Below are 14961 nucleotides of genomic sequence, written 5' to 3' on the forward strand. Positions count from 1 at the left end.
GGTCCTCACTTTTTAATTTTTTAAATTTTTCTATCCACACTTCAATCATCCAAACCATCATCAATCGTTCTTCATCATTCGTGCTGTCATTTCTGTCAACACTAGGAAACAACATGCCCCGGACGTGATGGAACAGATACAAGGCAGTGATGAACGAGAGCATGATGTGGAATTTTTCATGTGTTTCATTCTTGGTGGAAATATATGTGGCCGGCAACTCGATTGCACATTCCATATCTTGTTTCATCTATCTCTATATCTATTACTATAAAGCAAATTGGTGTGCCCTTCTGGCCTCTGATTGGCTGAAAAGAGAGTGAGAGAGAAGAGATAGAGTGAGAGAGAAAAGAGAGTGAAAGAAACGGTTGAGAACGGTTGAGCATTATCATAGGTCAATGGGGAGGGTTGCACGAAGGATCGTCGATCGTGGGGACAACTCGCTGTAGAGTGACCGGCTGAGAGAAAGAATCACGGGCTTAGACCAGTGCGCCTCTTCCCACCATTCCTCGCTGTCCCAACAAGCCATCGATCGATGAACATGGACATTCAAGGCGTTGACAGTAGAGATCATGGAGGAGAACCAGATCACCAGAGATGTGCTTAAGATCAAGCAAATCATCATGAAAAAGGAACAGGAGGTCAGCCTCTGAATTTCATTCATTTCCTTCTCCGATTTTGAGTTTTGCCTCTCTCTCGCTTTCTGTCCGTCTTGCTCTCCCACCCTCTCTCCCTCTCTCCGTCTCGCTCTCTCTCTCTCCCACTTTCCCACACTTTCAATGTTTCTTTCTTCATCCCCTTTTCCGAATTTCCCTCACAGGCTCACTCGCGGTGGCAGCGGCGACCGCCGCGAGAGGTGGTCGGTGCAGATAGAGCAACACGGAAAGAGGCAGCGAGAGAAAGAGCGAAATAAAACAAGAGGATGGGCGAGATAGCAAGAGAAGTGGAGAGCCAGAGTGAGATGTAGAGCGGCAGAACCAGAAACAAAGAAAACAGGAGGCTGATAGAGAAGGGGACGGAAAAAAATGGAGCGTGAGAGTGGATGAGAGAGCTATTGAGGGTGAGAACGAAAGAGCGGGCACGAGCGATGAAACGGGGAGGAGGCAGCAAAATGAGAGAGGGTGGGAGATAAACCGATGGCGTCGGAGAGAGTAATATAGAGAACGCCAGAAACGTTGCGCGACAGAGAGATGTAGCGGAGTAAAAAGACACACGGAGCACATATTTCTGCCGTAATCTCAACCCTAATTTCTAACATTTTTCCGCCCTAATTTATTTTCATTGTCTCAAGTTTTAGATTCATTGCAGAAACATATCTCCGGGTCCAAGAATCGGCCGCCGAAGATTTCAGAATCCTCGGCTTCGATTCAAGAGATGCAGATCGAGGTTGCGGAGATGCTATACGGCCTGACAAGGCAATTCCAAATGGAATATGAGCGGGAAATGCATTCATCCGGTTTTATCCAAGGTGCTTTCGATCCACTTATCGGAAATGCGATGAATAACCTACTCACGATTACTATATCTTTCTCTGCAACAATTTCCTTTGCACATTGATTGATTTGTGCAGATCTATACTTATAATGGCAGATCAAATCTTCGTCGCGGAATGAATAAGAGGACTGGATTCATAAACTCCATAATCCATACGAACGCGTAATCATCCAAAATCATAATTACATTTCATCATCACATTTGGATTCAGAGTCTAATATGTATACTGCGTAGTTCATATTTTTGTTTACAGAATTGAACAACCATTATTTTAGTCAGTACAGAGCTTGATTACATTATAGGCTTTCAATCGAACTGGGTCCACAACTGTACACAAAGTTAGCCAGATTTTCTATTGTATTATTTCTACTTTCCATTTGCATGATTAAAGAAAAATTTTGAAGTAATTTGGGACGATGCTTTCTTGGAAATGATTCTTTTAAGAAGAGATGTTTTGTTACCATAACCAAATGGGAGGCTCCACCTCTCTGATTAAAACTAGCCTTTGCTAATGTTTGGGGTGAGCGGTGATATCTTGAAAACTTTGACTGCGACCATTCTTCTTCATCAGTGGACTGTCTAATTCTGCTCAACCGATTCGACACCCTCGAAAAGCAGTCAAACAAGGCCCATCTTGCGGTTTATCTCACAAATTTTCTAACACGATGTCCACATCATTGACGTTGACTCTATCCCTCTCTATCTCTCTCTCTCTTAAGATATATCTACTATGTCACATCTATAACATTGTTTATGTGTTATACTAGTAGGGCCCGCTCGCAATGCTCGCTTCGGGTGGTGAGATAAGAGACAGGTAGCAGGGCCGTACTCATTCTGGGAGATAACTAAAAAATCCCATCTTCAGCCACTCAGACGAACCACACAGATCTGAAGCTTGTAGACAGATGACGGAGAAAGAAAAAAATGAAGGCTCTTTCGTTTGGATTACATGCTGGGGGTAGCATAGAAGACGGGTGGCGGAGCAGACCTCACTTGGTCCCTATGCGACAATTTCGCCCATTGATTCTTTGCATCGAAGCTTCTCGCCTCCTCCGCCACCAACGAAATTCTGCAATCCAGAACTGTCCCCTAAATGGGCTGGCGTGGGCTTCCTCGTTGAAGAGTTCGTGAATGATATCATGAAGATAAATACTATGATTTTTTAAAAAACAAAAGTCTGAATTGTTAAACTAATATGCACATGGCAGTCCCGCTGAGTGGGTCTCTCTAAGACGTTTGTGCTTGTGTGGGCAGCGGCTCCTGCTAGTTTGATCAAGAGATATGAATGGGGAGAGTCAAAGTAGAGTAGCACCGGCTGTATGAATTTTCACACGCACCATAGGGGCTGTGCAATGTGCGGTGCAGTTGTGTGGAAATCCACATCGCACAAATTAGCACATTTTGCAGTTGATTTTTTTTAAAAAAATTAATTTTAAAATTCACTTTTTACTTGGAAAGTAACAAAACGGTAACTATTTAATTCCAAAGATAATCAATATAGTTCTTTAAAGTTCAAGATATTTCTTTATTAATTTTAAAATTGATTTTTAATGCGAAAGAACAATCTCAAAGTAATCGTTAAAATACTAAAAAAATCATTATAATAATTTTAATGATTAAAATACTAAGTCAAAAAATAAAAAAACTTAATTAATTTTTAAAAATAATTTGTAAGGCAAAAAATAACATAAAATTAACCATTAAATTCATAATATAATCGATAGAAGTCATTAAAGACTTAAATATCTCAATTAATTTTAAAAATCATTTCTAAGGCAAAAAATTAAATAAAATTAACCCTTAAATTCATAGATGATTGATATGAGCATTAAAATACCAAAAAATCATAATTAATTTTAAAAATCATTTTTAAGGCAAAACAATATAAAAGTAACTGTTAAATTCATAATATAATCGATAGAAGTCGTTAAAAATCTAGAAAATTTTTAATTAATTTTAAAAATCATTTCTAAGGCAAAAATAATGAAACATTAACCATTAAATTCATAATATAATCGATAGAAGTCGTTAAAATGCTAGAAATTTCTTAATTAATTTTTAAAATTATTTCTAAGGCAAAAAAGCTATAAAATTAACCGTTAAATTCATAATATAATCGACAAGAGTCGTTTAAATTATACAAAATTCTTAATTAATTGTGCAAATATTTTTAATGCGATAAAAAATATAAAATTTCGAGTTAAATTAAAAAGATGATCAATAGAAGTCGTTAAAATTCAAGGAAATTCATAAATAATCTAGAAAATCATTTATAACATAAAAAATAATGTAATATTTGTCATTAAATTCATAATATAATCAACAAAATTCTTTAAAACTGTAGTAAAGTTTTACATAACTTAAACAATCATTAGTAATTAGTAAAAAACAAAATATCAACCATCAAATTCATAATATAATTGATAAAAATTTTAAAAATTGTAGTAATTCTTACATAATTCAAAAAATCATCTGTAATTTGTAAAGAATAAAATATTAACTACTAAATTCATAATATAATCGATAGAAGTCGTTAAAAATCTAGAAATTTCTTAATTAATTTTAAAAATCTTCTCTAATGTGGAAACAATAGCAAATTAACTGTTAAATTAAAAAGCTAATCGATGGAAGTCATTAAAATTCTAGGAAATTCTTAAGTTAATAGAGAAAAGAAGAAGAAGAGAAAAAATAAGAGAAGAGAAAGGTAGAGGAAGAAAATAAAGAAGAAGAAGAGAAAAATGCAGAAGAGAAGAAAAAGGTAGAGGAAGAAAATAAAGAAGAAGAAGAAGAGAGAAAAGCAAAAGATAAGAAAAAGGTAGAGGAAGAAAATAAAGAAGAAGAAGAAGAGAGAAAAGCAAAAGAGAAGGAAGAAGAGAAGGTAGAGGAAGAAAACAAAGAAGAAGAATAGAAAAAAGCAGAAGATAAAAAAGAAGAGAAGAAAAAGGTAGAGGAAGAAACTAAAGAAGAGAAGAAAAAGGTAGGGGAAGAAAATAAAGAAGAAGAAGAGAAAAAAGCAAAACAGAAAAAAAAAAGAGAAGAAAAAGGTAGAGGAAGAAAATAAAGAAGAATGAAGGAGAGAAGAAAAGAAAGAATAACTGAAGAATTTCTAGCCACAGAAGAAAAAAATAACAGAAACAGAAAAAGAGTGAAGGAGAGAAGAAAAAGGTAGAAGAAGAGAAGAGAGAAGAAGAGAAGAGAGAAGAAGAGAAGAGAGAAGAAGAAAATAAGAAAAAAGAAGAGGAAGAAAATAAAGAAGACAAGAAGAATAAAACAAATGGGCGTAAAAGAAGAAACAACAAGAAGAAGAAGAATACTATGGAGCGTGTCCAGACGACGCCAACGAATCATCAGCGGAGCCGTCTTTGTCGTCATCAGCATCACCACCGGTTCATGTCAGCTCAACTGGCACGCCAAAGCGTCCGTGAAGATGCCCGGGTTTAAATACCCTGGGTAGAGCACGTCCTCGTCCGTCTCTTCGTGTTTTTGTTATCTGTTTTCAGACATTTTGATTTCTGTTTTGTGTTAGTCACGACGAGTGCACCCTACTCGTCCTGACATGTCCGTATCACCGTCTTTTTGTATCCGTTCATATTGTTTTAAGTTCACATCGTCTTATCTACTAAATGGTGGGGGAATCTTATTGGACTCCCCCTTGATGGACTCCATATTATGTGCCCATCATGGCCCTATATAAGGCCATGACGGGACCACATTTTTCCTCAGATCTGGGATTTCTTTGTTGGCAATTATTCAGATCTCACCAAGAAGAAGAAGAGAGTGAGAAGAAGAGGAAAAGGAAGAGAAGGAGAGGAAGAAGGCCAGGTGAGGAAGATTGTTGCTCTACCTCCACGCTACCACGCCCATTCAGGCGCCCTTCAGTGTGAAAGTCTTCAATAGAACGGTTAGTTTTTGGCTGCTGCATAGCGCGGTCTTCATCACCGAGCCGACACCGCGCAACATCAAAAGTGGTACCAGTGAGTCTTCTGTCACACATAGACCCGCGTCGGACTTTAGTCCCGCGACTCACCCTAGCGTGAGATCCCACGACTAATGAACCTGACGATCCGCACGATCGCTTGTGCGACCTCCACTACCAACGATCTGCAGCTACTCTTCCAGGCTCGACTGCTCTGGTAACACACCCAAACATCTTTTATCGGCTCTCGCTGACTTCTCCAAGCTTGAGATCCACTGTCGATGTTCCTGCCAACCGCTCAGCCACCCCGGATATGCACCCGCTCGCCGCTGAACAATGGTCCTCACCGCGTGTGTGATGACACTTTGACTGCACCCAAAACTACGCATTGTGTGACGCCCGATTGGATCGTGGATGGCCCACAAATCCACCCACTATTCGAATGCTTGTCGATAAGTTTGCTAAAGCCAAAGACACGCACCAACAATGTGGACTATCCTCCCTGACAGCGCCAAGCACCTACCCTGCGGGGACATCCACTTGTTATCTAGAAAAGCCCTTTGAACACAACTCCCAAGGGGAAGCTATCGCTTGTCTTCTCATGCAGTCCATGATAAACTGAACTTTTGGGTGATTAAGATGCCTTAATTACTGTCATTGTACAATTCAGATTATGCAATTCAAGTTATCAATTTACCCCAATACTTATATGTATAGTGTGAATATCGGGGATCGTTCAAGAGAGGCTTAGTAGGTAATGAGCTGTTCAATCTAATTAGTGGATTTTGAGCTGAATTTGGGAGAGGAATATATAGGAGATAATAGGACGAGTGATTCCTATCTGGATTTCTTGATCTTGTCAAGAAGATCAAGAACCTCAGGATAGGGAAAAAGAAATTGGGGTTGTATTTGTGAGATATCTATTTAGGCTTCTTGACCTTGAAATCAAGATCAAGAAATCATAAATAGAGTAGGGACTAAGATAATGTAAGTGGGAATGATAATCTATATACAGCTGATTTACTTTTCTCAAGAGTTTTTAGGAGCTGTCTAATTTTTAAACTAGAAGGAAATGAAGTCTATCTAATTTTTAGTTCATTTTTGTTTTCAGGGCTCAATATTCATCTCAAGCAAAATCAGATTTGATTCCTACAAAGGGCCAGAATATTTCACCCAAGCCTAGGCGATTTAGAAGAATACAATCTAGAAATCAAGACCAGAAAATGCAATGAAATAAACTTAGAGCCTTGTTTGATCCAAGAAATTCCTCTGTCTGCTCAGATGTGGATGGAAGACTCCAGAATGGGCAGAGAGAAAAGAAAAAAGGCTTTAAGTACCTTGGGTGAAAAGGGTAAATTCACTTCCCCTTCTGCCCTTGATCGTCCCTTCATTGCAAGAGTTCTAGAGATTTTGTGGTAATTTTCACCGTTGGATTGAAAGTAGATGGAGCGAAAAACCCAAAATCAAAATTTGAGCATGATCCAATAGTGGAGTTACAAGATATGAGGGTTCGAAGTGGGCTGTCTCCCCATTTTACCATTTTTCTCTCTCCTCCGCCTCCTCGTGTTCGGGCTCTTCTCTCTCCAAAGTTTTCCCTCCAAAATCGTCCAATCTCCTGCTGAAACCTATCATCTAAAATATTTAAACCCAAATAAGCCTTCTGACAAATATATAAAAATATTCTGATAACAAAAAGTCCTGGAAGAATACCCAAAGAAAATAAGAAAAATCATATACTTAGCAAATTAACTTCATTTTGTAGTTAAATGATAATTCCATATGAGAATATGCATTTAGATCACTTTAATACTCCCATATAACACATATTTATATCATTTTACCACTGAATTTGTGTGTTATCAGTCCACGAACACCTTCGGATGGTTGTTGCACTACGAGACGGTTCCCGCGAACACCATCGGCTGCATTTGCCTATGTATTGCCAGGTGGCTCCGTTGTTGCCGTACCTGCACCCTCGCACTGTCGGGTAGCCCCTCTACCATCAACATTGCCGACCAACGCCCGTCCCCCTTTTTGCTCCGGCCTACCCGCTGAAGAAGGTAGCACTGTTGAACCTCAGACGTTTGTTCGTGTCGCTTGCCGTCGCTCTTAGTCCTCCTAGCTTTCGTTCTTTAACTCTTCACTCCCGGCGCCGTGCCATCGCCACCGGTCAAGCTACCCCAGGCCCCTTCCCGGCATCCCTCCACTGTTCCTGCCTATATCGGTCCTTGCACCGGCGAAGACGTCGACGACGAACGCCACCACCGACAAGGTACGTCGTTCCCCTTGCTCGTCAAATTAATTACGTCGAAGCCACCGACGACGTCCAACATCAAACTGATAGAAGAAGAAGATAAAAAGAACATAATGTAACATGATGAGCGCTAAGATCGGACGACACATGTTACAACACTGGACAGGTGGAAGATGGATGAAATGAACACTTGATGCAACGTATCGATAAAGCCAAATGAGAAGACTATCGGCAATTTATGACTAGGAAAGACGATCGACTAAAGGTTTGTGAGCGGACCATTAACTACTAGACTCCCAATAACCCGATTGGATCAACTAGATGTCTACGCAGTGAGGGACACGACATGTCTAGAGGCGTCCACGACCTCTATTGATAGGTGACCTTATGGTTATCACAAGAAAACCTACCTCTCGACACAAAGTAGCTATTCCTAACTAGTCGTACGTAAAATCCAGGCAGCGGAGCAAGTGGCAGAAGACTGCACTAAAAGAAGTAATAATACTGCTAAAGAAGGGAACGTTGGTACCTAATGGGTCGAGACCCCGAAGTCCGTGAGGAGGGAGTCTTTTCAAGGAAGGTAATAGTAGTCGTTGGCGCATGGAAGTCGTGGGTGTAGTACCGTGAGCGCAAAGCACGCAGAGAACATGTGGATTGCATGGAGTGCGCAGAGCAGCGTGCAGAGGTTGCTGAGCACGCTGAGCGCGCACGCAGGTGCACAACGTGCAAAGCGCTCACGCGCGCAGAGTGCGCAGAGGGTGTGAAACACGCCCAAAGCGTGTGGAGCGCATGCGGGTCAACGGTTGGACGGTAACGGCAAAGACAATGGCTGGCAGTGGTTCCTGGCAAGTACAGGTCGGTCCGGGGACGTGGAGCCGCATGGGAGCAAGATGCGCAGGCGCAGGGCGCATAGCGCATGGATTGGATAGTTCTAAATTTTCCTTGGCCACCTTTTGTTTTTCTACAGCTGCAAATGGATTGGATAGTTCTCTCCCACTTCTATGTTTTGACACAGCATTTAACTCTCTTTCTTCCTTATTTGCGATCATGGCATGCACATCATGGGTATGCTCACTAGCTATGCTACACATATCATCGACATAAAGCAAATTACTAGGATTAATGCAAGCTTGGGTAGGGATCTTACCTGGTTTTGGGCCCATCTTTGTGGAGTCTTCACAAGTACCTTGTGGTGCTCCACCGTGCATGAATTATTGACCAATGTGAAGTCCCACCTCCGCCTTGAGCTTATCCATCTCTCGCCGATGCCTCTCCTCCATTTCTTCAAAAAGCTTGATCATCCTCTTCTTGTCCTCTTGAAGCTCTTCAATTACCTTGGTGAGAGTCGCATTAGTGGGATCTGAAAAATTCCGATAAGGTTGATAATGTTGTTGTTGATGTGGATGGTTCGCCTTCAGTTGGAATTGTTGTTGAGGTGGCCGATTATTATTGTTCCATCCCTGTCCTCCTAAGTTTCCTCTAGGGGCCCACTGACCATTGTTTATAACCTGCCTGCCTATAGCATTCACATCTGAAATCATTAGGCACTCTTCTCCCATGTGGCTATCGCTTGAGCATATCTCACATCGATTTAGTTGGTTGTGTGATCCTCCACTACTCTGCCCTTGCCACAATCAAATCATTTTTTCATTCATCTTCTCCATGGCTTTTCCCATCATGACACTGATCTGTTTTTCAATTCGATCCATAGTGATCTGAGGTTCAACCCCTCTAACATCCAATAATCCACCTTTCTGAGGGGTGACAACTACGGGAGATGGGAATGACGATGACGGGTGGAAGGTACTAGACGGGTTCCGATGGATGGCTAAAACAGACCATAGAAATCCACGCGATCGAATTCAGAATTTAAAACCGATGAAATACTGGTGGTGCAGTCCCGTTCCTCGTCGAGGGCGGGAGTACTGTCTTCAACCACCGCGATGATGCCAAAGTACCAAATCCAATACACAAATTCACGTCACGAGGAAATCTCATGATTGAGAGAAATTTAGGGAATTCCAAATCAAATCAAATATGTCGGCGATGGAGGATTCTCGCGGAACACTAGACGAAGAACACGTCGACACCAAAGAGTTCAGGCGTACCTCGGCACTGTAGTGCATGAAGAGGTTGCAGGGAATTCTGATCGTGACGAGACTGGGCGAGCCGGTGTTGTACGGCCCTGGCAGGAAAATGGACGGATGAGTGCGGACATGGGCAAGGCTGACGCGCGCGGGCGGACTGGGGACGGAAGGCCTTAGGGTAGCCTTGGGCGGCCCTGGGCAGGCGGCCTGGGGTGGCCTAGGGCAGCCCTAGGCGGGCGGCCTGGGGTCGGCCTTGGACAGCCCTGGGCAGCCTAGGATGGGCTGCCCTGGGCGGCAGCCTTGGGCGTCCTGGGCGACGGCCTTGGGTGGCCTAGGGCGGGCTGCCCTGGGCGGCCTGGGGTAGCGGCCTTGGGCAGCCTAGGGTGGCGGCCTTGGGTGGCCTGGGGCGGCTGCCTTGGGCGGCCTAGGGCTAGCTGTCCTGGGCGGCCTGGGGTGGGTGCCTTGGGCGGCCTAGGGCTGGCGGTCCTGGGCGGCCTCGGGTGGCGACCTTGGGCGTCCCCGGATGGGCTGGCGGTGGCAATATAGAATAGAGGGAGACCTGCGACGCGATGCGGCAACGGCGGCGGTGGCAATGGAGATCAGAGATAGAGAGAAGGGGCTAGGATTGAGGCAAGCACTCCAAGAAGAGAAAGATAACTCAATTCTTGAAATAAACTTGTCGAACTGTTTCTTGAAACAATGGCCTATACATATAGGCTTTGGAGGAAAGAGAAAATACAGTTAAAGAAATAAAATAAAGATGAGCGACGTGACGAGGGACGTAGTTTCGCGTCACGTCAGGGGGCAGTTCTGGATCTGCCTTTGGCGGGGTGTCAGGACGTGTGAGGGGGCGTGCATGGGTGGAGACGTGCCTGATGCCGGCGTATTGACTTGGTCCGATGACAATGGCGGCAAGCCTTCACCGGTCGTGTTGACTTCGGACAACGGTGGTGACGCGTTCGGTGTCAATGCGTGGACGTTGTCGCCACCACCCTCGCATGTCAATGCGTGGACGGTGAAATATCAACTCTTCCTTTTTCAACATCATTCAATCCTTCATAAAATATTTGAACTAACTCCCATTTGAGAATGCCATGGTGGGGGCATATTCTTATGAGCCCCATCAATCTTTCCCAAGCTTCACTAAAAGTGTCGTTTCCCTGTTGAAAATTCCTAATTTCTCTTCTGAAGGAGTTCGTCCTTGCTACTGTATAATATCTCTTTAAAAATTTTTTTTTCTATCTCATTCCAGGATTCGAAGTTTGTCCCCAATGTTCTAAACCAATCATCGCCTCTATCCTTAAGGGCATGAGGGAATAATTTCATTCTCACTGCTTCTTTAGAAATCCTGGGGTATGGACAACTATCACAGGCTTCATAAAAGTTTTCTAGAAAATCATATGGCTCTTCATTTGCCTTCCCTAAAAAGGATGGTAGTAATTGAAATTGGTGTGGGTCTTTTCTAAACATCACATCATCTCTAATAGGGGCAGATATCCTAGTTAAAATGGGAGTTTCAGCTGGTGTTGAATATTCTCTAATCCTCCTTCGTCCTTCGTTAACTACTTCAGGGTTTCCTACTCCATTACCTATAGGATCCATTGGTGGGATTCTAGTTGACGTCTCTTCTATGAATGTAGGTTTAGTGAAGGGTGATTCGGGCGTGGGGGAGTTCGCTACTGGGGATTATCTGTCACTGCTCTCTGATTCAAATCCAGACCTAAGCTTCATACAAAACCACTAATTCAAACACAAACACCCATTAGTCGTTAGCCATCAAATCACCTTTTAATGTAAAACTTGTAACAAAGATACTTATCATCAATTCAATTAAAACTTGCCAAATTTTCTTTTATAATTAAAAGTCGGTTGAATTCCATAGCGTTGCCTCCCCGGCAACAACGCCAATTGATAAGCCAAAAATAGGGGTAAATTTTATGGAATTTTAAACCCTTGTCGTTGTCAATTTTAGCTTATACAATTAAATTTATAAAACCTCACTTAAGATGTACAATGATGAGTAGAGGTATCGTCCAAGGGAGGCTAATAAGGAGTTTAATTCGATGATTTTCTCGATAGCTCAACCCTAATTAGGATTAATTTGATCTTTAATGAAGATCAAATCAACCTAATTAGACAAGGAATTTAGAGAGGGAGGTAGAAGAGATGAGAAGAGTAGAAGAAGGGAGCTCAAAGTTGAATTAATTGATTCAAATGAAAGGAACAAAGAATTCAATTAGAGGGATTAGGAAGAAAATTTTGATTTGGTTGGTTGGTTGGTTTTTGTAGGTTTGATAATTTAGAACTAACTACACTATTAGATAATAATGAAAAATAAATTTTAATACCCTAGAATTTAATGTTTTTTTTATAGTTTTCTTCTGAAATGCACTTGAATACCCAGTTAAATCTCTCAGTTACTCCTCTCAATCCTAATCAGGGCTTGTACATGCCGCTCAAGCCAAGCGATTTAGAAGTTCAGACCAGAATCAAGAAGAACAATCAAGAAATTAAACTAACTTCATCCAAAATGCACCAAAAATTCAAATACAATGAAGGGAAAGGTACCAAACAGGTTGATCTAGGCTGGGGCTCCTCTATGTCTTGCAGCTGTGATAGAGAACCATCAAGAATGACCCCCTCCTCTCGAAATTTGGCTTTTATACTTAGGTTGAATGGTAATAATTAGCACTTTACCCCTAGTTAGTAATTAATTTTTATCTTTCCATGTAGGCTTGATCTCAATGATAACTGTATAGATAGAAAGATGGGATCAAGACGAGCAAATACATAAAAAATTCATCTCGATCGGACTTTTGGATCAAAAGTTATGAATAAATGAATTTAAACCAATATTAGTAATTGGATTTTAAAAAAAATATTGAATAATTGCAATAAAACCCTAGAATAATTTAAATGATATCTTTACGCCTGCAACCACAACCAAGAGCTGTTTTTGAGGGCATCATTGCAATGAAAATTTACAAAAATCCCTTCAAAGATCGAAAATAATCTTAATACTCATTTTTTCCTTATAAACATATCATTTTTTCTTTAAAAAATGCATTTCTTCCTCAAATAAATCTCAGAAAAATCCTAGAAAATCCTTAAAAATCCTAGAAAATTCACTGATTCATCCCCATACTAATAAATCTCAAAATTAAATATTAAACTTGCCATTTTCATTCAAAAATAATTATTTCAAGCTCAAATAAATCCCTTAAAATTCATAGAATTAATAGAAAAATTAGGGAAAATCAGAAATCACTTGAAAACAGTATTTTCATGTATATAGATGATAACAACCCCATTTTAAGCTCTTTAAATGCATAAAATTGTGCAAATAGCATGAAATAAAGACCAAATTTAGGGTGTTATCAGCGCCCAAAGCGTGCGGAGCGCATGCGGGTCAACGGTTGGACGGTGACAGCAAAGAAAATGGCTGGCAGTGGTTCCTGGAAAGTACAGGTCGGCCCGGGGACGTAGAGCCACGTGGGAGCAAGATGCGTAGGCGCAGGGCGCGTGCGGGTGTAGGGGCGCGCAGGCACTGAGGCGCGAGGGCGCTCACGCGTGGAAATGGGCAAGGGTGCAGGGAAGGTGCGCAGGCACGAGGCACGTGGACGTCAATGTTGGCAACAACGGCGGTGGCGGCGGCAATGGCGGTGGCTATCAAGAACAACACCAAGAGAGGTGTTTCTTGATGGTTCTTGCATGGCAACACCACCAAGAAATCGACTTCTTGATGCAAGCTCCAAGAAAGGGATACAGAGTGAGCGTGTTGACGACGGGAAATCCTTCACGGAGTGATCTCGACATGCGGATGGCTTCAAGTTGTGGGTGATCCTTCACGGAGTGATGTTGACATGCGGATGGCTTCACGTTGTGGGCGATCCCATGTTGTACTCTATTCATTCAATTTAATATCATCATGGAAAATAAAAAAGTATAAACTAAGTATCAAGGCTCTTTGTCTATCGAGGCATCGTTCTTTGGAAGATATTCCCTCTCTGCCTTACATTCCTTATATATTATCTACTATAAACCTAACGTGCCTTTCAAGAACCCTCCATATTCAAGATGAAACACTTTTATTATCCCTCATAATGATCTCTGTGACTTTTATGTATTATTTGGATTGCTTTTTGATATTTTAAAAATTGAAAGTTATCTCTCTCCTCCAACACATTATAAATAGGTCATTTATCTAATGGATCATTTGGTGACTTTTGAAATATAGTTTTCTTCCCAAGAATTGCCCTAGAGATCCCTCTTTACCATCTCTACCTGTCACTTGTTGGTGCCATAATTGCCTCTAAGAAGGGGACCTCCTTGCATGTCTTTCTTGCCCTACATTGGTTGCAGCAACATCATGTGTGCCTTGGATCCACTTCCTACTATACTAGTGTGCTATCATGTATGCATCACGCAGTTGTCTCATGTTGCATTATCTTCCCAAGTTGTGTTTCTATCATGTGGCACTGTCTTTCTTAGCACTACCATGCTGAGTAGTGTTGTGTCGCCATCTTGCACTGCAAGGGAGCAGGTGAAAATTCTGGGGCTCAAATATCATTTGGAACATAGTGGAAGTAGAGTAGAGAGAAGAGTTTTGAGATGAGGATGGGGCAGTGGGAGGAGACTAACCAAAAAGAACCCTGGGCGACAAGATGTACAAAAGATGCAGAGTGAATAAATTTGATTGATCCTAGATGAGAGATTGCATTTCCTTGCATGGCGCTAAGGTATGACTTGTACAGAGACATCCCTTAATAGATAGCATAGACAGCGATTGAAATGTAAATACAGCCCCTTTGTACTAGTTAGGTCGGGTCATAGGAATAATCACCTAGTAAATTAACAACTTCTAATTCATCTGATCTAGTGAAAATTATTTTTAAAAATATTGTTCTATGAAAGTTAAAATTATTGGATAATTATATAAATAACTTTTTACACCTATGTAAACAACTGCGATTCTTGGATAATTCTTGTGTACAGTTACAAAATTATTGGATAATTATATAAATAAAAGTATTATTAGGAAATAGGTGACAGAATTAAGACACATATCATATTTAAAAGTATCAGACGTAGCAAATTAGTTTTCAAACCAATTTTGAAAAACTCCATATATCCTGGATTTGTATGGATTACTGAGTCAAATATCTAGAAATTGTTAGGGCCTCATTCAAACATCTTTCACGTACTCTCTATCT

General features: G+C 41.2%; 1 long non-coding RNA gene and 1 other non-coding gene across 5 annotated transcripts; both read left to right on the plus strand.

The window, feature by feature from the left end:
- Positions 1-338: 338 nt before the first annotated feature.
- On the plus strand, positions 339-2666 carry LOC144700829 (uncharacterized). Of its 4 annotated transcripts, none has more exons than XR_013580882.1 (4): positions 339-638; positions 818-1229; positions 1306-1465; positions 2259-2666. It is a non-coding gene; the product is annotated as an uncharacterized LOC144700829 (long non-coding RNA). The 4 variants fall into 4 exon arrangements; XR_013580883.1 differs by lacking the exon at positions 2259-2666 and adding an exon at positions 1588-1614; XR_013580878.1 differs by having other exon boundaries at positions 341-638; positions 2262-2666.
- Positions 2667-10837: 8171 nt separating this feature from the next.
- Positions 10838-10943, plus strand: LOC144714377 (small nucleolar RNA R71). Its single transcript, XR_013584341.1, has one exon. It is a non-coding gene; the product is annotated as a small nucleolar RNA R71 (small nucleolar RNA).
- Positions 10944-14961: the final 4018 nt, after the last annotated feature.

This window comes from Wolffia australiana, chromosome 1, assembly GCF_029677425.1.
Source record: "Wolffia australiana isolate 7733 chromosome 1, ASM2967742v1".
Taxonomy (NCBI): Eukaryota; Viridiplantae; Streptophyta; class Magnoliopsida; order Alismatales; family Araceae; genus Wolffia; species Wolffia australiana.